Source organism: Aythya ferina (genome assembly GCF_964211825.1).
Source record: "Aythya ferina genome assembly, chromosome: 2".
Classification (NCBI taxonomy): domain Eukaryota; kingdom Metazoa; phylum Chordata; class Aves; order Anseriformes; family Anatidae; genus Aythya; species Aythya ferina.
Window position 1 is genome coordinate 112,912,342 of NC_140297.1, and position 24,611 is coordinate 112,936,952.

At 38.3% G+C, this 24,611-nt stretch overlaps 1 long non-coding RNA gene across 1 annotated transcript; it reads right to left on the reverse strand.

Annotated features, from left to right (window-relative positions):
* Nucleotides 1–900: 900 nt before the first annotated feature.
* On the reverse strand, nucleotides 901–19,641 carry LOC311431420. The gene is made up of 4 exons (XR_014689412.1): nucleotides 19,537–19,641; nucleotides 16,408–16,588; nucleotides 8,714–8,762; nucleotides 901–2,155 (listed from the first exon to the last, which is right to left on the reverse strand). It is a non-coding gene; the product is annotated as an uncharacterized lncRNA (long non-coding RNA).
* Between the last annotated feature and the right edge of the window lie 4,970 nt (nucleotides 19,642–24,611).

Here is a 24,611-nt window from a genome sequence, read left to right on the forward strand (position 1 = left end):
ACACATTGAAGAGAGAGGGGGGAGTCAGTTGCAGAGTGGTAATGGCCAGCTTAGGAGATGCAAGTTGGGCATAGACTCAGGAGAGTCTAAAATATAATTTTCTGGTGTACACAGTGCAGAGGCCATGGGCTGCAGGCACCACTGACGATGTTTGGTGCCTAAACCCAGGATATCCATCACCACCTGCACTGCAGGACCCATGGGCAAGCCTGCGGGGTGGGTGCAGGGAGAGAGCGTGGGCTGTGAGCACGGGGACAGGTCTGTGGCACCCAGGTTTGCCCCAGGCAGCAACCCCCTGGCTCATGGGCTGTGGGTATTTGGCAAGACACTGAAATGTGCTGAGCACAGTCATGCTGCTCACCCTCTGGTGCTGCTCAGATGCTGGTGGTGGGGTCTGCTCCAGAGAGCACTGCTGAATCAGCTCCTGTGCCTGAACCAAAACACAACCGTGATCTCTGCAATCAAGTCCATTGCCAAGCTCTGGTTCAGCCCTGCCCGGAGTCACGATATGAGAGCGCTGCTGCTGCGCGCAGTAGCTGGCATCACAGCTCCTCTTCCCAGGCCCGCTGAAGATGAGCAGGAAGCATCCACACAAATTGGCGCATGCTGCTTCTTTAATAATTCATGTATTTTTGCTCTCTTCTATAGTTAATGAACCTCCCACACTCTCACCCTCATTCTCTCTCCCTCTCCCATTCAGTCAGTTTGTTGTGGTTTCATGTATCTAATCCATCTGTCACTCGATTATAGCTATCGAGCACCTGTTATGGATTTCTAGAGTTTCATTCAAGCTGTTGACAAGTTATTCACAAATTGGCCCTTGTCATACTGTCATCGTGTGGAGTGCACTTTAGTGAATTCTTTTGGGTACACAAAATAATGAACAGAAGACAGCAAGGCTTGTGAATTAAGCAGTTTAATGTCCCCAATATTTAAAGAACCGCTAACAGATTGGAAGTTTCTTGTTGGTGATATATTTTTCAAGCCCTTTTCTTAAAATATTTTGTCTTCTCCATCCAGACCCTTTCACATGAACAATCAAAACACAACTTGCTTGAGCTGTCAGGGCAAGCCATGTTGACAATGATGCCTTATTTTCTAAAGCCCATGTTGCAGCTGTGACAAGCCGATCCCTGCTCCCTCTGCACAGTCCCTGCTGCTGACTGCTTTGTACAGCAGGGAAAGCAGAGGGCTGGCTGGCCCCTGTGACATGCTTTCCTCCTCTCCTCAGGTAGCTGTTGGCTTTGTTCTGCCCTGGAGGACATCAGGCAGGAGTCAGGCACAGGGCTTGACAAACGTGGACTCTGAGAGTGAAGTGTCTCCTGAAGGAATAAGGTTCTTAAGAAAAGTTAAAAGCTGGTTATGTCTGGAAAAATCCTCACTTTCCATACAAATAAAGACAAAAATCGCAGTACCAGAAGGCATACAAATGAACAATTTTTCACTCAGTTTTTACTCCTGCATCCACACTGTTTTTGCTTACACCCTTCTGCTTAGGCTTTTTGTCCTGCACAGCTCACATACCTCTTGGCTTCTGCCTGTGCTCTGGTGCCATTCCCCAAATGTTCTTGACAGTACAGGCAGGTTTTGAGGGTGCCATCAGGCCTTTGAAAGTCTTATGGTACCAGGATAACATGAGCTAAAAGAGAATTCTACAATATCTTCACAGAGCAGTGTGTTGGTGGTAGAGAAGAATGCATTTGCAAATAAAGCCTGAATGATTGATCTGTTTGCAGCTTTGAAATGAGCTATTTATGTGCAACTTGGCTGGAAACAAGTAAATGTAGTGCATGCATATCTGTATATTTAAATCTATTTTGCATCAATAAACATATGTACGTTTTTGTAGGGAAGTCTGCAAATCCTTTGAATAAGATTTGAGTGCTTCAATGATTTGATTTTTGAAGAGGATTTTTTTTCCAGGTTCAACAGGGCAGAAATTAAAGTTTAGCTATTGCCTAGTCCCAATGGGGTGCTAATACAACATTAGGCAATTATCTGGCAGTTGCAAAGGGGCTAACTAACTTCTGGCCACATTATTAAGCTTCTTACCGTTTAGGATTTTAGTGCTGTAGGATACATTTTCCTTTGTGGTTTCCCAGGGAGAAGTCCAGCCGGTCCGGTCCTTGCTGTGATTGACCAATAGGTGGCAGGACTTCAAAGCAAACAAAAAATTAAATCACAACGGAGCTTCACATACAAAGCGCAGCTGCCTCAATAGTCAGTAGTTTAATAGTTAACTTAGAAGGAATGCAAGTTCATTTTCAGAGTTTTTTGAATACTTTTATAATTATTCAATGTTCAATTTATGAATCGCAGTTCAGATACTCAAAGAAGCTCCCTTCAAACCAAATAAAAGGAGGTTTCAACAGTGTTAAGGGTTAAGTTTGTAAGGACATTTTGGTATGTGAGGATGCACATAGGCACCATGACTTTTAAAGCTTGTAAGATTCAGATTCCCCAAAATACATATACCTAAGTGTCTAGTTACTTATGCTGGCATGATACTTACCACTTTTAGGGATCTCAGCATAAAGAAGTTATGATAATAAATACAATTTTTCAAAAACAATTCATTTCCTTCAAGCCAGGTCATAAGATCTGAAGCATGTGAAGACCATTATGCCTCTGAAGAGGCTTCACTGAGAGCTGAAAAACCACATCAAGTTAAATCAGTGGAATTCAGCAATAACACCTCCTGCTTGCTGTTATGTGAGGCATTCAAACCAGCTTAATCACAGCTTCAGCACCACGATAATGAGCTGTTCCAAGCTCTGCCTCAAACAGGGGTCCTGTGAGCCCTGATGTTGGGATTTTGACCTGGGTAACAAAACAGTCCTTTCATCTGTGGTTTATCCATCCAGCAGTATCCTCAGCATGTCTGAGACTTGCTGTCCCCCAGGACACCAGATAGAAAAATAAAATAAATAAAATAAATTGCATCTGCTGGATGGTAAGAAAGTCCAATGCTATCCTATGTGATGGCTGAGGGAGCTGCAGAGCAAACTCAGCAGAGATGGCCTTCAAGACAGGCAGAAATTTTGACAACTAGGGCATGGACTGCTTAAGGAGTTGCCTTGGCTGCAGCGCCCATGCCCGGCAGAGAGCTCAAAGCCAAGGAGCCTGAGCGTGGGGAGCCACCTCTCGATTGGCATCACATCAGTTGCTTAGACACATAAGCCCCATTCTTCAGTCTAGCACTGTTGGCTATTTGAGGCAGCTCCCTGCTCAGCTGTTTGCCTTAGAAAGCTGAAAATCCCTTTCTTACGAGCTTAACAATTCCCATACAGGGATCCCAAGCTGCACCCAGGCACTCAAGTAGGTGCTGAAATTCCAAGTTTTGTTGTGCTCCTCTGCCAAGCAGAGCTGAAAACCATCCACGTAAATCCCTCCAAATCCTAAGTCTTGTTGGATGCAACAAGACTAGGCTAGGGGGGCTTAAATCACTTTTGAAAATTATGTGGGATCCTAAGTCACTTATGTACCTTTGAAATCATTTCTCCTTACTCTTAAAAGGGGGCTGCTGGAAATTGATTTATTTCCCAAGAAGCACTGCTAATTTGGGGAAATTATTCCTGAAGTGTGCATGAATAGAAATTCTTCACAGAAAGAAGGACATCACCATCTGTCTAAATAAAAAGGAAGCACAAAACAAGACCAAAACCATATTGCTGTTTGGGCTTTTCCAATGAATCACATTCAAATGAATAGGTCTTAACTGGCTTTATTAAATAATAAATAAATAAACATAAATTTTGTGTTCCTTTTTTTTTTTTTTTAACATATAAAAAACTATAGATGTTCTAAATCTATAATGAGGTTATCTTGGCCTTTAGTTTGTTTGTTTGTTTTGTTTTGTTTTGTTTTAACGAGTGTTCTGAAATGATTCAAGGACTGAATAGCTTTCTGGAAAATAAGTGAATGTCATCCCCAGAAGTAGCTGTTGAAGATCATTGACGGAACTGGATATATTTGGGCTAGATTCAGGCATCTGTCATGCATCTGAAGTTACTGCATTTCCCTAATATGCAGCTGTGGCAAGTCATGAGGCTGAGCGAAACATCTTATCTTAGCATTGCTTAGTTGCCTGCTCTTATGAGCAAAGCAGCCTTTCCATACCTACTATTTCCTTTGACTACCATTCTCCTAAGCGGCTCTCAAGTGTTTTCAAACTAGGCTGTTTAAGATTGTGGGCTCCCTGTATGTCTGTGTAAGTGAGTATCCTATATGTATTGTTGTCTCTAGCATTCCCCAAACTCTGCATCCAAACTTGCACCTCTCTTCCTGGTTTCATGGTATTTATTCCCCTTGAGATCTTTTTTTGATACTTTAGGAAAGCCACCATAGACAAAGCAATGCACTTTGTTGCTGTCTCTTACAGACAGACTTTCAGCAACCCCTACCACCCATCAGAGATACATACAAAAAGAAGTTTTACTCAGTCTTCCCTATGCATCATCACTTTAAGAATTATTGGTCTGAGTTGTCTCTTCAATACCAACAGGCAGTTGTGGGGCTGAGGTGGCTTTATTGAAGGCAATTGTGCTGTTTCCTCCACTTGGCGAGTATGATCTCCTGCCATGTTTTGTTCCATTTGCTTCTGTTGTTACTAAAGTGACATAAAAGTCTCATAAAAGCTGACATGTCCTGAGAAAATCTGTGTACCCTTTGTTTTACAAAGCCTGTGCATGCAGATCTCTGAAGGCATGAAGTAGATGTTTGATTTTTCATAGAACAAAGGCTCCCAGATTCATTGTTAAGGAATACCTGTGGGAGGAGAAAAAAAATCCTACTTGCCTTTTAACTTATGCTACAAAAACCCTTAGTTGGTGAGAAATAGGTTATATGTATTCTATACAAATGTGCTGGTATAAGCTTTTTTTTTTTTTTTTTTTTTTTTTTTTTTTCCTTTGGGGATCAGCAAAGAGATAAAATTGGTTTACTTTTTGGTGCCATTTCGTCCCCTAGGCCCAGGGAAAAATAAAACCCCAGATTATGCCCAGGTAAGGGTTCTAAAAATTAGTAAATATGTAGTTGGTTATTTTTAAACCAAATTTAAAGTTTTAAACTAAATTTAAAGTTTGCATTAAGTAATTGGTGTTGTATGTGTGGACTACTTGTTCATAAGTGTCTACAAAAATATTAAAAATCTCATTAGCATTCATGAACACAGGAAAAAGAATGTTTGCTGTGGTGTTTATTTTAGCCTCTTTCATTCAGCTACCAACTGCAGACTTAGATGGAGAGGTTTGTAGTAATGCAAAAATATAGCAGCTGAGGACTAGAACTATTTTTTGTGCAGATAGCAGGGTGGATCACTGCTTACAAATATATATATGTTTGTATGTATGTATATGCACATGCATATATTATTTGAGTAACTATTATATACATTAATTACATTCATAGCTTTCTCTCTATTTATATAAATGTAGATATAGATAAAAGTTGGTCTCAATTACCACTGTACCACAATTGTCACTGTACATAGACAGGTGTCAATAGCTGCACAAACAGGACCTGATCAGGATGATAAATTTTTGTCCCTTTTGTGCAAGGGTGTAAAAACAATATCAAAACCCACATGAGAATGATGAATCAGGCTTGTTGGAGGAAGTTTTGACTCATTACTGGGCTATGTACAGAGGAAGAAGAGGGCTTTTTTCTAATAAAATGTTGGCATCAATTAAACCCACCATATAAAGTTTTTATTCTAAGTTGTATGAAACAAAACATTAAAAACAGTCAGGTAACAGTAAGATTCTCTTTATATGAATATGAAAATTTTATATGAATACGAAAAAGCTGCATTTCTGAATACAACCCTTTGCAAAAGCCTTTTGTGCATCTGTGCATGACCTTTCAGCAAACATAGGGTGAGCTGCCATTAAAGGTTTTTTAGGACATTATTGGCAAGTGCAATTTTTTTACTTTAATTTTCATGCTACTTTGCTTTTCACTATGCACCAGGGATATTTTTAGATTATTGATGACTGCACCATCTGGCTCTATTCTATTAATACCAATATAACTGAGTTTTCAAAACTCTTTCTCCTTCAGTTCAAACCCTTAGGCAACATATTCTTCCACAGCTACAGCAGGCACTCTAGAGATTATGACCTTGATTGCATTACATATAGAAAGTTTTTGCTCATGTCTTAAGCAGTATTTCTGACTGTACTTTCTGACAGTTGGGAATATGGGACTTCAAGGTAAGAGGACAGAGACACGCTTCATTCACAGCAACTCATTAATCCATTTGTATTTTGCTGAATGCAGAAACTTGATAGTTGAGTGGCAGTGACATGGTCCAAACACAAGTCAAAGGACCTTGTCCAATACGAAGAGCTGCAAGATGGTCCCCACCAAGAGAGTGGAAGTTCAGCGTTAAATTCTTTGTTGAGGCAGGACACGGAGATTTTTTTTTATATATTACTATTATTTTTATTTTTTAAATTTATTTATTTATTTTGAGTATGGTAGAATTCCCATTTGACATTTATGATGTTGATCAGGAAGCAATGTAGAGGGTCCGGTTTGTTGTTTTTTGTTTGTTTGTTTTTAGAAAATTTATTCCTTATGGTTTCCAACCACCAAACTAAAAGAAGGATTCAAATATTTCAGTGCTCACTGCTTTTCTTTAACACCAGCTTTGGCTGACCTACCTGTTTAGTTTTTAAATTCTAGCTAAGTTTCATGCTGTTTCCAGTGCTATCATCATTAAAAAATAATAATTCACAGAATTCACAAGAACCATGGATGAAACTCTTGACAATGTAATTATATTGCATGCTGTACTTTCTTTTCACTGGTAATAATGCAACCTGTGCATTTAACCATAATATTACACTGTTTAGTACTGTGATGTTTTACTATTTTTTTTTTTTTAAATGAGAATTAATCCTTAAAAGCAAAAATTTATTGACATAAGGTGTTTTGATACTACAGTGCTGAATACCCATGAATGTAAATACAAAAGCTAGTTACAGAGTAAGAGAAAGCCAATTGCAAATAGTGATTGTTCTGCTTCTGCTGCTACCCATATGCTAAAGAATATTTGGGGAAAAATATTAAAAACAACAACAAAACAGACAAAAAAAAAAAAAAAAAAAAAAAAAAACAAACCACAGAATTCTTTTGGTGGGAAATTTATAAAGAGAGAAAACAATAAATTAAAACTGTAAAAATGCCACAAAATATTTGTCAGGCTGAACTCAGAAGAAACTAAAAATTGTGTAGGGGTTATTATGGATATATGCATGTGTGTAAAGAGATACCTAGCAACCCTTCTAACAGATGTGACTACAGGACTTGAAACAAGGACATTTCTGCTGTGTGAGATGCAAAATGAAGACAATTATCTGGAAACAGGAACAAGCTTTACCAACTTTTGTTTAACCACAGTGCAGAAACAGTTGGCTAGAAATGTAGCATACCGTCTTTGTGTTGGTTACAAACCCCTGACTATAATTCTTATGGAAATTATTTTTATCTCCTTCAGAGGCAAAATGTTTTGGAAACTCCCTGTGGGTTTCTCAGACGGTTTGTTATATGGATTACTCCTGCAGTGTTTTGGGCTCCCACACTCTGGACTGAGCTGTGATTCTATATCTATGTGCATTTCTTTCTTTCACTGCCTTTTTCTTTCTCCAACCCACATTTTTCCCCACTGGGAAGTAAATTGTTTCATATTTTTCATTTGAAGCTAAGGCTCCTTAAATGACTTCCATTGAGTTTTTCCAAATCAGGTTCCATTAGCAGAACAAAAATGAAAACAATTCCTGCTGTGGTGAGCCTTAAGAAATGGGTTGTGTAATGAAACAAGACAATGGGTGATTGACAGTGAAGAATTCAGTTGGCTTTAGCCCATTTAACAAAGCCAGGATACTTATGAAAAAATAAAAATAAAAATAAAAATAAAAAATCACTATCAAATAGACTTCTCTGTCTTTTGTAATGTTATCAAACTGTCAACTTAATATACTAATGTAAATAAAGATTTGGGTTTAAGGCCTTTGATAGTATATGTTCCTGACAATGAAAATATTGGCTAATATTCTTTCTTGGGATTAAAGAATCAAAATTAACTTCAGAGCTACTGTTGCCAGCTCTGTGATCTCAGACTAAGGCACAATAAATAATGGGGATGGGAAAAGAGTTATTATGGATATATATATAAAAAAAAAAAAAAAGAAAGAAAAGAAAAGAAAAAAAAATATGAAAAGTAGACTACTAGAACAGTGCTCTCTTAGCAGAATAGCAGAATAGCAGATAGTAGAGATGCCCAAGAATTTCTGCAAAAAATGTGGCACAATGCCAGCTGGGCTCTTTAGCGCTGGCTTACTGCCAACACTTTGGGACACCCGCGGGGTCCTGCAGAGCCACTTTGGCACGTGGCTCCCATAGCAGCCGGCGCTTTATGTTCAGGGAGAGGCTGACAGGCACTGCTGAAGCACAGCACCTGCACAAGGAATGATCACACACTGCCCTGAACGTGTCCTCCCAGAACATGTATCATGATGGACTGTGATGCTAAGACAAAACAATGGCTCTTCAGGAACTGGGCTTGATCCAACAGGAATTAAGTTGTTTGTTCCACCTCATCCTACTTGCTCTAACATATGACCAGTGATGGCAGACACGGGCTGGCTTTACAGAAAGCTGATCCTATATGCCTGTGCAGGGCTCCCTAAAACTCTAACAAGGAACCCACCTTGTTCAGCATGTCTTCCTTGGATGTTCATCTTCCCAGATCTGCAGCACTGTAAAGCATGAGGAGAAACAATAATTCTCCCAGTTATCAGCATGGGTCTACTGCAGCCACAGATAGTAAATCTTGCTGGATTATGTCCCTAAATGATGTCATGTGAACCAGTAAGGACATCTTGTCACTGTGCTTTGTTTTGTAGGAATGTGTCAGGAAGTTCACTGAAAATGTTCTGGGGTACCAAAGTAATCCGTTTTAAACAGATCTGACTTAGATGAAAAGATGACATTTTAAGAAAGTCTGCCTTTGAGGTGCCTCAAATAGCCACTTAAAACGAGGGGAGGTAGTAGCTCTGAAAAACATGGTCTAGGCTTTATGAAGGACCTTAGCCCTTTTAACTAACAGATAATCTGTTAAAATGACAATCATCCAAACCACAGTGTGTAAGATTTTCAAAACCATTTTTAAGTAGTTGATAATTCTGTATCAAATGAGAATATAGTATTGCAAGTGGAAATCAGCAGTTGAACAGAAAAGGGATTATATTTGGAAGGAGTGTGCAGACTTGTCAGTGCAGGATGATTCTATAAAGTGTTCACATTCAGTACTAAATCAATTACAGTACCCTGAAAAATGTTCCCATGGGATCTTAGAGAAGGCTATCATAAGATTTTTTGTAGGCAATGAATGCTTACTACTGCCATAGATGTAGGGGGAGCAGAAAGCCTACATCATTTAATGTAATAGGCCCTTTCATTTGCATTTTTCATTCCTAAAGTGTAAGCCATTACCTGCCACATTTGGGATGCCTGTTACTGGGTTACACAATGTAACCCAGTATCCTCGACATCTAAGGAAACTCAGAGCCTAGTGTTCAAAGTCAGCCCTTAATTACATAATAGGTAAGGAGGAGAGAAGTCTGACCTGCATGTAAGCTTGCCTGTTTTCTACTTTTCAGTTATTTTTTATTTCGGAGTAAGCAGTGACTTTTTCAAGCTTCATCCTGCATGTTTTTGGACACAGGCAAGATGAAAATATTTGGACCTGGGGAAAGACCAATGATGCTGCTCTGTGGTGAGCTGGTGTAGAGGGGACTTGTGTTTTTTGGTTAGTCCTGCAATATGTTTTGTGTTTGTAGCACTTTTTGATAGCTTTGGTCTGGATAGATGGCCCACATTTCTTTCTTAAAAAAATAGTTCTCCTTCCTTCCTATTCCCCTTGAAAGTATTACTGCTTTGATGAAAATTTAACAGAAAAGAGGTATTGCCACAGAAGTCTGCATTACGAGTAGCAGCACGTGTTCCTCTCAGGATGTAACCTTAAAGAAAGCTGCAGCATTTTTCAGCCACACATGCTAGTTTGATAGAAAACAGGACTTGGACTTGAGCAATCAAAGGTAAGACTGCAAAAAGGCATATATTTGGGGACCACCAACCTTAGATTAATAAAACACTTATTTTCTTATATTTATTTATTTATTTATTTATTTGTATATATTTATATATATTTATATATATATATTTTTAGAAGAGCCTCAGAATCTTCTAATCTGGTAGCTGGAAGGGAGGAGATTTACAAGAAGTTTACAAAGTTTTGTATTAATGCTGTGTGTGAAACCATAAACTAAGAATGTTTCCATTTCCCACTTGTGGTCACTTGTGGTGTGTCTTAAGGCATGCTGAAAGGTACTAGTTTTCTTCAAGTTTTAATAATTCATACTATTCTCCTAGCCAGCATTACCTAATATTGCAAGATGGGCTCATGCAGCCCTTGCTCACAACAACAGTGCGTTATTCAGATCACTGGACAACTACAGCTTTTCACAGGGATATACTCTACAATCAAATTTTGGAAAATATTTGATAAACAATCCCTCTGTTGCATTGCTCCATTTCATTGCACCAGGTTCCATAAGTAATTCTTTTGTCTCTAATTGCCATTTCAATGTTTATAGCCATATTGATTTTCGAAAGAAGTCAGGCAACTGCACCAAAGAGAGAGTCTTCAGCGTAAATTAGGGAAGAATTAGGCTGTAATTGAAATGAAAGCCTAGCCAATAGGGAGGAAATTCTTGTTCTTACTAACCCAATGTATCTTGACTGGCATTTTGATCTACAACTGCCACCTGCAGCTGAAATGGAGGAAAAAGTTTTTATCCTGAGCATCTAATACTAGGGACAGTAGTTATCTACATGCTCTTGTCCTCTAAGCTTTGGCACCGCGTTTATCAATTCCTCTCATATTCCTACATGCCTATGTTTTTGTAAGAACATTCCATATGCAAGACTTTTTTTCTAAAAAAAAAAAAAAAAAAGTTGAACTGGAATACTCAGGGTGGAGTCAAACTGTCTGGATCTTAATTATAGTCTGGGAGGGGAGACAGTCTCTGAACTGCACATGTAAAGGTGTTTCTGGGCACTAGAAGCAGAGCTCTAGATGCCTTGAAAATGTCCAGTCCAAACAGGGTTGTAGCTACCCATCATAAATATCTCCAGGATGAGGGAAGACTATTTTAGGTCTCAGTTTGGGATTTGGGGGCCCTGAATGCCAACTAAACTCTTCTGGAGGACTTTGTAAACTCTATAGCAGGTATTTATTTCTACAGATTACAGACAATCTGTTCTGGAGAAAATGAATATTAGTGCCAGACTGAAATGTAATAGAAGACATATCTGAGTGTCTACGAAATATTACCTTTTCCAAAAAAATCAGTTTTTTTTTGCATGTTACTTTAAAGGAACCTGAACTCATCTGATCATGCAAGAAGACACTCCCCAAAGTTTCAAATCCCCCCTCCCTTCTCCCCTAGGGAAAAAAAAAAAAAAAAAAAAAAAGAGAGAGAGAGAGCTTCTGGCTCTCAACATCTTGTTCTTTTTTGAAAATTTCCTATGATTCTTTTTCTGCTGATAAATATCAGCTCACTAAACGAAAAAACAGACATAAGAGTGACCCGTTTCAAATCATTAGACCAATCAAGTGCATCGTGCATCTTCAGGTTACATCACAGGATCTACAGAAAGCCCATCCAATTGATGTGAAGAAGTTAGCCTAATCTGAGAATTAGCCTGAGAATTAGCCACATCACAATTGGTGCTTCTTTGCAGGTGTATTTGCCAGTATTTTTAAAGTCTCTACTCCACAAGTTAGAAAAAAATATTGTGATTAAAACAGAAATCCTAAATTACTATTTGTTCTTGAAAAAAAGGGAAGGAAGGGAGGAAGAGAGGAAGGGAGGGAGGGAGGGAACTATTAGAAATTAATTTCATAGTACAAATATAAATTATAGTAAGGAAAGATGTAAAATTCTGGAGTACTGTTTTATTAATCATGTAGTTATAGTGTGCGTATTTCATGGAATGTCAAAAATTATTAAAGATAACAGTTGAATACTGCTACCTAATAATAATTCAGGACTAAATTTTAAGGAATCTTTACAAAACTCATCAAAACTCATAATACTGTACATGAAATCAGCTTAGATGATTTGAAAGCACAAAAACTACTTGGAAGGAAGTGAAGCAATTAAATTTAAGCAGTACATCTAGGAATACAGTTAATTATTTGCTCAAGCACGCTGGTATTAAAGGCTTCTAATAATCATTAGGATAACAGTACAGACAGCAACAAGTAGTGATAAAATATGCGGTCCTGTGTTGATTATATATAATGTTGTACTTTGGGAAAAAAGCTAACACACTAACTGTAGATGAGATATATGGTGAAATTATGATGGACATTGATTTATTACTCACAAATTACCAAAACTGAAGTTATAAATTATGCCCATTAGTTAGTTTCTTTGTTCTTTGCAATGTTCATCCAGGAATGAACTTTTTAAGTGAAATATAAGGATTATTCATCTGGCATAAAACACTCACATGTAAACGATCTTCATTTTTGTCCAACTTTCATCCTCAATGTCCTGTCTTTAACAAACTAAATAGATATTAAATTATTCTTCTATAAGGTGATAAAAATTGTTTATAAAAATAAATAATGAAATATTTATATGTTGTAGTGCTAGGCCATGGTGTATTTAGTTTATTTTGGTGAATGAAAGATGTCTCCACTTCAGAAGTACAATGCTAATAAGCTAACAACATTCATATTGAGTAGCCAAGGATGGGTAAAGGCACATTTTATCACGTCACAAGACAATTTCTTAAACATTCATTAGGTGATCTGCAAAGTCCTTCGTCCAAAATTGCACAGAGGTTGCCATCTTACCTTTAATACAGATTACCATTCTTTCATTCATTTTTCTTCTCTTTCTCTCTTACTCTCTTTTAAAAATATCCTGAAAATAACCTTCAGCTTCTTTAAAACATAAAGCTTTGGCATTTTGGAGAAACTGTAATGAGCCAATAAACCCAATTTGGAGGCTGGTTAGTATCACATAAATTAATTTCCCTGTTAAATGATCAGAGTCACATCCACCTTTTTCACTACCATCTGCCTCACAACAAAGTTGGCACTGTACTCCTTTGAGAGGTGGACTGTAAAAGTGTCATTTAGAAAAAAGGCTTATTAACAAAATCCTTCCTAAGTTCCAATTTTCCTGTTCCAGGGTAATGATCACAGACAGCACATATATACCGTTAGCAGGAAACACTCAAATGTCCATATGGCATGCATGAAAAAAAATAAAAAAATAAAAAAAAAAAATTAAACAGAATGTGTATATGGGTGTATACAAATATTCACCTCCATTTTTAGGGATATGCCTAGGTATTTGAACATGATGACTCTGCTAGTTGTTAGTTGTGCCTATGAAGAACAGCACCTGACAGCTGGGGTATTTTCCTTTCTTGCCTCTGGACCGTATTATCAAACATTTTGCCACACCTATAAAACGGTGTTGGAACAAACTACTTTTCCTCAGCTTGCTCTTAATATTTCCCCCTCTGTCACCTCTTCTGATGTGTGACAGACATTTGAGGTCACACACTCAGCTGTTTCATTTCATTCAACACACCCAGGTACTTGGCAAGCACATAGTCTGATGGCAGGGAACATGCAAAGAAACAAATGTATGTTTCACCTCTATGCAGAAAGTCTTTGTCAGTTGCAAAATTCTCATTTCTAAGTTCCAAAAGGGCCTTTCCTGACAGACTGGCATTGCCCAGTTTCACCAAGGGCAGATGTAGCATATACATGCTCCAACCCAGAGGAGAAGGTGAGGTACAAGTGCAGGTGATGACTGCTGTCCCTCAACAGCTTCTGGTGGAAGGAAAATCAGGTGACAATCACAGTGCAGCTGCTCTGTGGTGGCAGCAGGATGCTGCAGGGCACTCTGGCTTTCACTGGATCTGCTCCTCACCTACTGGGACTCCAAAATACCACCTGCAGGCAGCAGGGACAGGACGGGCTGCACCAGTTCTCTCAGGAATACTCAGGTCAGATGATACGTGCATGACAGAGAGCTTCCTGAAACCTGCTTGGCTTTCTAGTGCCCTTTGGATTTGTCTGCTGCTTCCTGCCTATTTTCTTCCCCTCACCACTTCAGTGGTTTTGCTTACTCTCTGTGTAATGTGAAGCAATCTGCCTTTGTAGTTTACAAAAGCCACTTAAACTCTCCTGGCTTAGCTTAGCCTTTATGTTTACCAACAGCTGTAAAGCATGAAAACCTCTCAACATGGTTACTAAATTTGGATTAAAAATATCTATCTGAATTTTTTACATGTTGTGGGTAGAGACAGATAAAGACTAAGATGTTCTTTGTATTGAGAAGCCTGCAGTGAAGGCAACAGAGTTTTAAATATAGACAGGGCCTGTGTTTTAATTTTGACAGCAAAGAAAAAAATGCAGTGACAGTTCACACAGTTTCTGTGTGAAGGAACTGAGGAAGAAGATGAATGCTCAAGTTAAAACGTAGAAATATGTGTTTCCCTCTTATGTAGCAGAGCAAGAATGGGAAGTTACCGGTGTCTTTTATTTTGCAGTGAATGACACTGTCCCTTCCTGGGCTGAGGCACCTCTGGGCTAAGAACATTCAGAAAGGGGAACAGTACCCAGAATACAAGCAACATGTTAAGTTGCTATCATTCACTAAATCTCCCTCAGCATTCTGTTGTTCTACCATGTACAATGCAGCTAGAAGCTTTGGCTATTTTTGAGAATAATTCTTATATTTTTTCTCCAGATTTTTAAATCCTTCATTTTTTCCCCCTTATCACTAACCATAAATTCTGATATACAAACAGGAGGTTTGCTTGGGCTACAATGATCTCTGCACTCAAAACAGCTGGAAAAACAGCAGCAACAACAACAAAACATTAAGATGCGTTACATAATTTTCTATCTAATTTTTACTAGAAACTTGAAAGCTTAATCAGATTTAGTTTTCCCTCTTACGACATATTTCGTCTGTCTTGTTTTTATATGTGTTATTAGAAGGATTGAGTTTTAAGAAATTATTTTCCATACATCTAGTTAGTAAACTGTACTTATATCATAGGATGGTTTTGGTTGGAAAGGACCTTAAAGATCCCCTAGTTCAAACTCCCTGCCATAGGCAGGGACACCTCCCACTAGATAAGGTTGCCCAAAGCCCCATCCAACCTGGCCTTGAATACAAGGCCAACCCTGGCCTTGTGGGTTGGGGCATCCACAGCTTCTCTGGGCAACTCTCTCTCTTTGGATTGTTCAAGCAACAAAACCGGTAGCAGTAGCTGCATGAGTAGAATTTACTTCAAAGACATTTTTAAAACCACATTGTGTGTTTTGGATCTCTTTTCTGTCCACAAAATGGAATCCGTGTGACTTGAATGTAAATTAAAAATAGCAAATGATATGATTATAAAGGTCAAAGGTTAGACCACAGTATTACTGACAGTATTACTTTCAGATCTCTTCCTAAATTTAGAGAGAATTGAAAACTTCCTTCTTCTCCATTGAAATTAGTACTACCAGTAGCACATCTAAAAAAAAGTGAATGTATTGAATTTTTCATTCACCATTCTCAAGGTCTTTATCAAGGGTTACAAAGCTGGTGGTGAAGGGCCTGGAACACAAGTCTTGCGAGAAGCAGCTGAGGGAACTGGGGTTGTTTATTCTGGGAAAGGGGAAGCTCAGAGGAGACCTTACTGCTTTCTACAACTACCTGAAGATGTTGGGAGCTGAGGGTCGGCTTTTTCTCACAGGTAACTAGCAATAGAACTAGAGGGAATGGCCTCAAGTTGCACCAGGGGAGGTTCAGGTTGGAAATGAGGAGACATTTATTCTTGGAAAGAGCAGTCAGGCATTGGAATGGGTTACCTAGGGAAGTGGTGGAATCACCATCCCTAGGAATGTTCAAGGACGTGATGCTTAGGGGTATGGGTGGGTGACATTGGTAGTAGGGTGATGGTCGGACCAGATGATTTGGAGGTCTTTTCCAATCTTAATGATTCTATGATTCTGTGATCTGAAAACAGATTGCTGTGCTGTATAAATATACTATAACTATACTATAACTATAAATATACTATAACTATACTGTATAAATATAATTTTTCTGGTTTTCCATTTTCATATCCAACAGAAAGAGATTTCATATTGATCAGACTACTCAGTTTTCCTCCTATTTAAAAATATACATCAAATAATAACTTAAGACTTGTTGGAGTTTGGATGCCAAATGTCTTTTTAAAATACTGGAATACCCAAATTACATGTACTTTGCAGTATGGCAATACCAATATTAGGTAATAATGACTTACATGTATGTCCTAGACACAATAAACTGAAGTGGCAGAAGCTTCTGTGTGCTGTTGCCAGCCCCTCAAGAGGTCCTTCACTAATGCCACTAGTGCTTAATTCTGGAGGTCAGTGCTTCTGTGTTTGTTACAAGAAAACATTCCTGTTTTTACCCAGTCAGGACTGCAAACAGCCTTTCAGATCCTGAAAACAAACAAACAAACAAACAAACAAAACTATTTTGAGCCATGAGAAGTTGCATAAAATTAATCACTGGGACTATTGGTTAAATTTTGTGTTCTAGGATTGCGGTGAGTTCCTTGAGGGTTCTTCAATTTGGTTACATCAAAAAACTGACAAATGACTCATTCTTTGTTTCCCAGGAATCTCATCACCATTTCCAGATGAATGATGTTTAATCGAAATCTCTAAACACCTTACATCTACTTTCTGTTTCATCACCTGAATTACAAAGACTTCCAAATTCACCAAACCAGGAACTTGTCCTGGGGAAGAAAAACTGTGTGTATTTCTGCCTGAATGTATGAAATTTGTGTAAAGTACTTTCAAGTAATAAAAGGCAGCTTCCTCACTCAAGAATTGCAGCCTGCCTGTACCTGCAATGCAGCCACCTCTGTGACTTTGGGTCTCAGCTGACAGCTGAGGCAGCTTCACTTCCCTAGCACAGAGCTGCAGAGACAGATTTCTTACCCTAAAAAAGCTGGGTGTGCTGCACTACTGAAAAATAAATAAATAAATAAATAAATAAATAAATTTCCTGGGGTCTGTGGTTCACTTTGGGCATAGGAAATATTCTTGAAATGCTTTATAAGTACTGCTTTCCTTGCTCTTGTTTCTTTTTTGAACATCCGACAAAAATACAGCCTATATTCCATCCCTGTTACAGGCTTAGAACCACAACAGTGTCAATGAAAAACATAAGCAGTGTTTACACTGGACATTAAAACACCTATCAGTGTACCTAAGATCTTAGCTTGTCAAGTGAATATTAATCTGATCAATTTTCCACCATGTATATAGTCACAAAAAGCAGAACCCTGCTAGGCTTTTGTACAAATAAGATTATGTACACAAGATACGTTGTTAGTATTATCATTGGATGCATACTGTGCATTCACAGAAGGCTGTTTTAATGTGTTTGTGGTGTATCATACCAGACATAGTTGCTGATTTTAAAATAAAGCCTTTTTTGTTAACTTGCTTAAAACCAAACCTAAAGCTTGAAAATATAGCTACTGTTTCTATGTATGTATTTTTGGCACAAATACAAATCATCCCAGAGCTGATTTTAGAGTATGTTATTTGGTATTCTGCTGACAAAAATGAGCCTGGTTGCTCCATGTTTTCAGCTGACTGGACACAAATCTTCAAAGATGCAGAAGCTGCATAACAATATTTAAGATGACATTGTGCTTGAGGTGGCAAGCCCTGCTCCAGAACAACATAATATCTGGAAAGCTTGCAAGGTTTATTAACCTGACCACGGCACCATGTAATATGTCATTCTGCCATTTCTTATTTTGCTCTGAGCACATCCAGACATGATACACCCTGGATAACTACATTTTGAAATACGATTGTGAACACAAAATACTCAGCTGGGGGAAGGCATAAACAAGTAAACTATAATTCAGGTAGCCTAGCACAGCCAAATACTGCTGTGCCAGCCATCAAGGACTGGAGATATACTTCAGAGCTATTTAGATGCTCACACTGAATAAGCTGTAACATTGATCTGCGTAAGTCTCTTCCTTGCAAGCAGTCGCTCAAAAGAGACTAGAAAACCTTTTTAGGATTATATCATATATATATATATATATATATATATATTCTGATATGATATATATATATATATCAGTATGTTTTTCTAGTTTCTGATCTGATATATATATATATATATATATATATACACACACATAGTTTTAAATCAGATAAAACTCAAAACAGGAATGGAAAACAGGAGAGAACTTGAGGATCCTCCCAGGCCTGTGTGTCAAGATAGAGACAGTCTCTATATCCAATCTTGGTTTCAAACTAACAACTTGGAGCAGATTCTCTGAGTCTTTGTAAGCCACACTACCTTCTCTCAAACCTTTGGAAAAGGTGATTGTTTTTTCTCATCTTTTGTTTTGGCTATGTTTTTGATGCTGCCCTCCCCAGGATTCCTTCACCCTTGTTTTCTGTATTGTTTACTTGCTGGCTCCAGTTCCTCAGTTTTCCCCTCTGTCCGCCCTGTCCTTCACATGGGATGCCTCCCTCGGAGGAGGGCATGTCCAGGAGTTTTTGAGGAAGGTGTTATCTCCAGGAGGAGGAGGCCTACTGCAGCTAGGCTGAGGCCAAGTAGCTTGCCTTCTGCTGTCTTGCCATACACACACTTACGAACGAAATTATCAGAACACCCCCTATACCCATTAAACTCACCTAAAGCTTATCACAATGATAAAATTTTTAACTAAAATAAGATAATTAAAGACTGCCACCTGAAGTCTAAAAATACACCAAAGCTTAAAGTAGCTTAGCAGTTGTACCATAACAGTACACACTGGCACATCTCAGAGCTTCTTTCTCAGATGGAGCTGGACTGTAGGGCAAAGGGAGTTAACAGCATTGCCAGGCAGACAGTAAAAGTAGAAGATAACTCCTTTTCAAGTATCCTTGCATTCCTCCTTTTCCCCCAGACATATGTGCTCATAAGCAATGATTCCTGAACTGTGGTCATGCAAGTTTTTTAAGCTCTCTTCTCACATGTCTGCAGGTTCCAAAAGGCACAATACCCTGGTGCAGAAGACACTGGGATGTATGCCACACTCAGCATTTTGGTGGTGCATACTCATGAAGTTTGTGAGTAAATCCTGGATTATACCAGAGTGGCAAGACACCAAAATTGAGTGCTACAGTGTATAATCTCAGTTTAAGGCAAACAAATGAATAAAACTTTCAAACATATCAGAAACCAGTTCAGCTTTATTGAGTGTAAGGAGACAGCCCTAAAAACTAACTTAACCATGAACAGAGAGCTCATCTGTTTAAAATTTATGTTTGGAAAGGTTAACTTCATGTGGATCAGATGCAGGAAAGTCATGGTAAATTAGAGACTGTAGGCTGTTTCTGAAAAGAGACTGAGTTTCTACCTTACAACTTGAGGAACATTCTCTCCACCTGTGCTCTAGTCACAACAGGGCCGTCCAAGACTGAAAGCCACATACCTGACCCAGTACAGATGTGGGCCTGGACTGATTCTTGCTGTTGTAGATAGGCCCTGAGGCACTGAATACCATAGGACAGCACAAAGCATGAACACGCACAGCAATCAGACAGACTTCACATACAGGTCTACCAGGGGTTCATCTGGCTTGGGCACCAACCAAGCAAAACCACCTTTCCCACATCAGTCACACCTGAAGAGAATTTGGTTTGTATAATCCAGAATAGCAAAGGCCAAGAGAGAGAACGTTTGCCTTTTAAATACATCAACTGTGCAAACACTGCAGACAAACATCTGTTTAAGTTTAAAATTAACTTTTGATTGAAGACAGGCATAGACTGGGTTCAGATAAGCTTGGGTATGAACATGTGAAATGTAAAGGTCTCAGCAGCTGCTTGGTGGGATTTGCAGACAGCTGCTGAAGGGAAGGAAGGAGAGGGCATGAGGAGGACAAAGCTGTACTAAAACTATATCTTTGCAGACTATTGTTAGGGATGAATCAAAAAACAAAACAAGAACATGAAGAAAGGGAAAAGTTGACAAAGGTTAAGACAAAATAGACCAGCCTATAAACAGTTTACACTCTGCCTACTGTACAAGCCATACAAGTCAATAGATATATTTTGCTAGGATTGGAAGACTAAAATAAGAGAGAGAAAAAAAATGGTTAATGTATAAACACTATTAGTCCACAGAAGAGTGTAAAGCGTCAATGAATGTTCAGGGATTTAATTACTCAGAAGCTGTTGCCACTTAGAAAACCATAAACCTTATGTGGCAAGAGGTGAATATAGTGGGGTTTATTTTGTGTAAACAGAGTGGTACAAACTGTTTCACTATACTAAAATCCTGTTTTCCTTAGGTTATTCTCTTTTTCAATACCTTGAGAAGTTTCAGTGGCTAGTTTGTAAATATCTGATTTTGTTGCATATTGAGGTGAAAGCTTGATTTTTGTTTTGTAAGGGAAAGAAATCAAAGCAAAGGCAACAGGACAGCCACCCTATCAGCTCTGACAATCTGGATCTGTTGAACAGTTTTGTGAAGCATGTAGGAAGAGTAGAGCTTCTCTCTGAAGATATGTTAAGTACTCACAGAAATAAATTCAGTGGAGATAAAAGTGAGGAAGGGGCTTCTGTTGCTGTTGCTTTAGGCTTTTACTTGTTTGGGCCTCTTTCTCTTGCTGGTGATGAGTTCTGGGGACTACTGCTCAGGTGTTTCTTTGTTTTGTAGCTCCAGCTAAGAGGATGCAGCCTTCCCCATTGCTCTTTGAAATCCAGCTGTTCTGTCTTTTTATTTTCTATGTTTCTAGAAGTAAAATCAAAAGTGCAGATTGAGAATAACTGACAGACATGACAATCTGTCATTTTGCTGCTGTTTTTCAGAGGAAATGCTATCTTAAGTGACAACTAAAGAATCTTTACTGTTTGGGCAAGTGTGTGTAAGTTTGGAAGTAGGTGGGTGCATATGGATCTTTTTATGTCAGATATTACATTTTTTGAAATAGCCTTAAGATATGTATCTACATCAGTGGACCAGCATAGCTATTGGCCCATCATGAATTTGTGATAAGAATCATAGAATGGCTTGGGTTGGAAGGGACTTTAAAGATCACCTGGTTCCAACCTCCCTGCCATAGCTGGATATGACACCCACTAGATCAGGTTGCTCAAAGCCCCATCCAGCCTGGCCTTGAACACCTCCAGGGATGGGGCATCCATAACTTGGCAACTTGTGCCAGTGCTTCACCACCCTTACAGTGAAAAATTTCCTCCTAATCTCTAGGCTAAATCTATCCTTTTTTAGTTTAAGACTATTACCCCTTGTCCTTGCCCTTTACTCTACCCAAGTTCTTCTCCATCCTTTTTATAGCATTGGAAGGCCACAATGAGGTTTCCCTGGAGCCTTCTCTTCTTCAGGCAGAACATTCCCAGCTCTCTCAGCCTTTCTTCAGAGGAGAGGTGCTCCAGCCCTATGATCATCTCCGTAGCCCTCCTCTGGGCTCACTTTAATGGGTCCACATCTTTCTTGTTCTGGGGGTCCCAAACCTGTACACAGCACTCCAGCTGGGGCTTCACGAAGGCAAAGTAGAGGTGGAAAATAACCTCCCTCACCCTGCTGGCCAGTCTTTTGATGCAACTCAGGATGCAGTTGGCCTTCGGGGCTGCAAGTGCTCACTGCTGGCTCATGTCAAGCCTTTCATACACCAGAACCCCCAAGTATCTCTCAGCAGGGCTGCTCTCAATGAGTTTTTCTCCCAGTGTGTACTCCACTAAGAATGAGAAATGCTTTCTGTTTGGAACTGAAAAAAAGTCACCCATGAGAGTGCAGAAGAGATGTGCTCTAAACAATAAAGAGAGGAAGCTGGAACAAAGACGTAAACATGCCAACGAACTTGAATATTTTTTGTTTTCTTTGGCCAGATGGTTTGACAGTCTGTAGCATGTTTTTGATTCTAGAAATGAACCTTCTTCTTGGATTTTTTTTTTTTTTTTTCTGGGAGGGATGAAGATTTTTATTTATTTAATTAGTTATGGAACTTGGAAAATCAAAAATATTTTTATTTGATTGTGATTGATACTTATTACATTTGGATAGGAGAAGTTGTACAAGATCACATGCTTTGCAGTTTCTTCAGCTGTGATCTATGGGCATACTGGTGCACTAAACTTCTGCACTAATGAAGAGCTGGGAAAGGTGTTGCTGACCTCTTACTAGCATGAGAGAGTTAGCCTTGTAGCTCTTAAAGGCATATAGTACATCCCAGCAATCCACCTTCAGCAAGGACAGAGATCCATAGTGAAATAAACTGTATTTGGCCTTTCTGCACTGCAAAGAGCACTCAGTCCTGCAGGCTTCTACAGTTAGCCTAGTGCTTGCCAGATTACAGTACTTCTGTTTTTCTGAAGTATATTGCCATTATTTATGTATGTGATGAGAAATGTTACTGTTGGTTGATTAAGTGTTCCTTTCTGACTCTGTACATAGAGATATCCTGAGATTGAACTGCCAGGTACTGTAAGTGTGCTGCTTAGATATTACAGTGGTAGGGAACTTAAATATCTAGAAAGATCCCTGACAGATGATATGCTCTGCAGATAAAACCCTGCCAAATTCTATTCAAATGGCAAAGAGATAATGTGAATATGAGTCTAATGAAGGAAGGCTAGAGTTGCCATAATGCATGCAGGTGCAATTGCTCCAAATATCTCTTAAAATCCATTTTCCTGCCAGTGCTTGTTCTTCCTTTAAACAGAAGTTAATACTCTGCTGACATTACTGAACTCCATCATGCTCATTATCTCAGGCTAGTATTTAGATCAGGTTTTTGGAGGTGAAAAACCAATTCATTAACTCTATTGTGTCACTCAATGACTTCCCGCAGAGTGATCATAAGTCAGATGTTGGGTGCCATTGCTGGAAGATAAAAGACAGCTATAAAGTAGGAAGACAACTGGTATAAATTGGAAAAATAGGAAAGAAAAAAAAAAAAAGGAAAGAAAGAAAGTAATGATAAAAACAATTACTCTATAGCCTTTAATTTCATTATAAAGGATATTCTTTGTTTAATGTTTTAAGTACGTTATTTAAATAACAGTATATTTGAGAGATTTGGGAGAGTTTCAGATAGAGAGCAGAAGTGGCTGTTGGTTGGCCATTTCTTTTTGACTTAAATAAAATAAATAATACAGCAAAAAAAATAACAGAACATATAACATAGCAATTGCTGTAAAAATGAGTTAAAATTGGAAAATTTAAAGATACATGTGTTGAAATGCCTGCATATACTGACTTGCCTTGGCTTAAAGGCAGAAAAGAGTGTTTGGAAAATTATTATTTTTTCAAAAGGATGTTATGAAACTGTTTAAAATTCTGTTAAAGAAAGCATTTTATGTGATTTTATTTTTTTAATATTATTACCTAAAAAAAAAAAAAGTAAAAATAAATGAAAGAAAAAAAGTGTTTTACAACACTTTTTTTTTTTTTTTTTTTTTTTTTTGTCTGGGATAAAAACATTTTTTTAACGATTTTTATTTTGTGGTGAGTAAATACCTGCTGCTGCTGATTATCAATGGAACATGAAGCTTCTCAGTTTGGACATAGGAAACAAACAACTGAAACTACTTCTTATGCTTTCATTGATTTTTTTTTTTTTCTAATCTAAAAAATATTTCCATTATGAGCCTTTTCAAGTGTATTTTGCAACTACTTCACTTGAAGAAAGAGTGTCAAACAAGGAAAGCCTTGGTTAGAGATCTTTACTCCTTTAGTTCAGGTTTCCTGTACCTGTTGCCTAACAAAACCCTGGGAGATAATCTGTGTGCCTTCTTTTTTTCTCTTAAACTACAAAAAAACACAGGGGAAGGAGGACTTTTAACAATATCAAATCATAGGGCTTCTGTAAGCTTCAAAGCACAAAGAACAAAAGGCTATTAAAAAAAAAAAAAAAAAAAGAGCTTGGAAAGCAGTCTTGCAAAGAAATCTATAATAGCCTTTGAAGAATGAGGTAAGCATGTGCACTGGTAACAGTCACGTCTAGTCAGCAGAGTGAGAGCTACGGTGTCCACATCAGTCATGGGCTATTGCTCCAATTGGTTGTTACTGGATGCTACTAATTGAGCCTCCTAGTTAGAGAAGAATAAGAAAAGTACATTTGTAGAACAATGTCAGTAGTAAAACACCTAAACATGCTATAAAATCTTTTAGGACTTCAGTACCTTTCCATAAACATGCATCTTTGGTTTATTGCACTGGGATTTCTAGCAGGTTGTGTCTATGAGATATAAACAAATATGAAAACAACAGCTGTTTATCAGTGACAGTATGAAAAGCAGCTTCACAACTCTTCTTCCTTTCAAAGTCTTGAGCTGTCCAAAAATGGGACTTAGGAACCTTAAAATCTCTTTCAGTTTCTGATCTATTCAAACCCTCTTACTCCAATAAATCCTATTTTTTTCCCATTAATTCATTCATATTCATATTCATTAATATTAACAAGCAGGA